This window comes from Mycetomoellerius zeteki, unplaced genomic scaffold, assembly GCF_001594055.1.
Source record: "Mycetomoellerius zeteki isolate Tzet28-1 unplaced genomic scaffold, Tzet1.0 scaffold186, whole genome shotgun sequence".
Classification (NCBI taxonomy): domain Eukaryota; kingdom Metazoa; phylum Arthropoda; class Insecta; order Hymenoptera; family Formicidae; genus Mycetomoellerius; species Mycetomoellerius zeteki.
Genome location: NW_017256818.1, coordinates 599,635 through 601,376, shown reverse-complemented (window position 1 = coordinate 601,376; position 1,742 = coordinate 599,635).

Here is a 1,742-nt window from a genome sequence, read left to right as displayed (position 1 = left end):
CAAGGAAAAATACCTTCGACATTAATCTTAAGCTCGAAACGATCTCGATTTATAAATAAATGAAATTTAGTTGATGTCAAGTTCCCAATATCGTTTGGAAGATCAATTCAAGATTTTATTTCCAATTTGAAAATTAATCGAAATTGGAGTTAAAAATCCATCGGAATCAATAACAATTTCGAAAATTTTTTCGACTTTTACTTTCGACATCGAAACGATTTTTTCGAGTAACTATTTCTAACTGGGATCATGCACCCATAATCTATGAGGTACCTACTTACAAAGCAATATGTAACATAGAGTAATTCAAATTAATCCTAATGCCATAACTTTCAAAATTTCTATACATTTTTCTCAAAATTATATTGACGGCGGAAACAGAAGACGTTTTCTCATCAGCCATCAGTACGTATCATATTGTTCCACTTCACCACACGAAACAACAAGATGTCATAAAACAATACAGCATATTCATCCGACTTGTGTCGACTGACACAATAATTGAACTACATTGCGCTGAGATCAAAATTACAGTTATGAGGTTGTTGATGTTGCAAAACCAAACTGAAAAATAGTAACAAATCCTTATAATGTAATAAATAATGTAATACTTATAATATATAATTCTAGTTCCAGTTGTAAAATCTCGAATCTTGTCGTAACAATCAGAAATTCTTTCTGATTGTTATGACAAGATCCGAGATTTTTATTTAAATAAAATGCATTTAATTATATGGTACGCGCGCACATGCGTCTTGTTCATACCAAACCATAATCAAACAAAATTTCTCATGCATTACTGCAAGAATAGAAAGTATGTTATATACCTGCGCAAGAATTATTGAAAAGGACAAAATTGTGGAATACATCTGAAAGAAAGTATGCTACCATTATATTTAATGAAAATAGTTTTGTTAACCCTTTCGCCCAGAAAGTGGGCGGTCCATCGGAATACCGCCACTGATCGGGTTCGCGTACGTATTTATTCTATTATATGTATATACAGGGTAGGACAGAAACTCTGCCCACTTAGAATATTACCGCTATTTTTAGAGATATGAAGTAATATATTTATTGAAGTTGTTTAGCATTAAGAGGGGTATAATGTATTAAAAGTAGTTTTTCTATGGGTGGAGGCGCTTCGGAGATTCAAAGTCACCTCCACTCTTTTAAATGGAATTGTATGATTTTTTTACACAATACGATTTCTCTGATTATTTTGCATATTAAAGTAATAAGGTAGTGATATCAAAAAATCAATAGTTTACGAGATACTTTGTACTATACTCTGACATACATTGACATAAAATATTAAATAACCCGTAAAGTATTAATCTTTTTTGAATACTTAATACTTTTATGAATAGAATGATGAAATGAATAAATTGATAGAAGGAAAACACGTAGATGCTTATTTAAAAAATTGTCCTTTTTGCATACATATTCCTTTTAAAGCAACTATGTGTTTTCTTTCCACTAATTGATTCATCTCTTTCTGTTCATAAAAGTATTAATGTACGATTATAAAAAAATTAATAGTTTATGAATTATTTAATTTTATGTCAATATATGCCAATATATGCCAAGAAAAAAAGTCCTATAGACATATGCTCCTTTTTGCTTTGTTTCGCAGGAAATCACGAAAAAAGAAAAAAATATATTTAATTTATTATTTTAATTATTTTATTTATAAACTTTTTAATGAAGATTTTGTTCGAAATGTGCACCTCTTGCAGCAATAC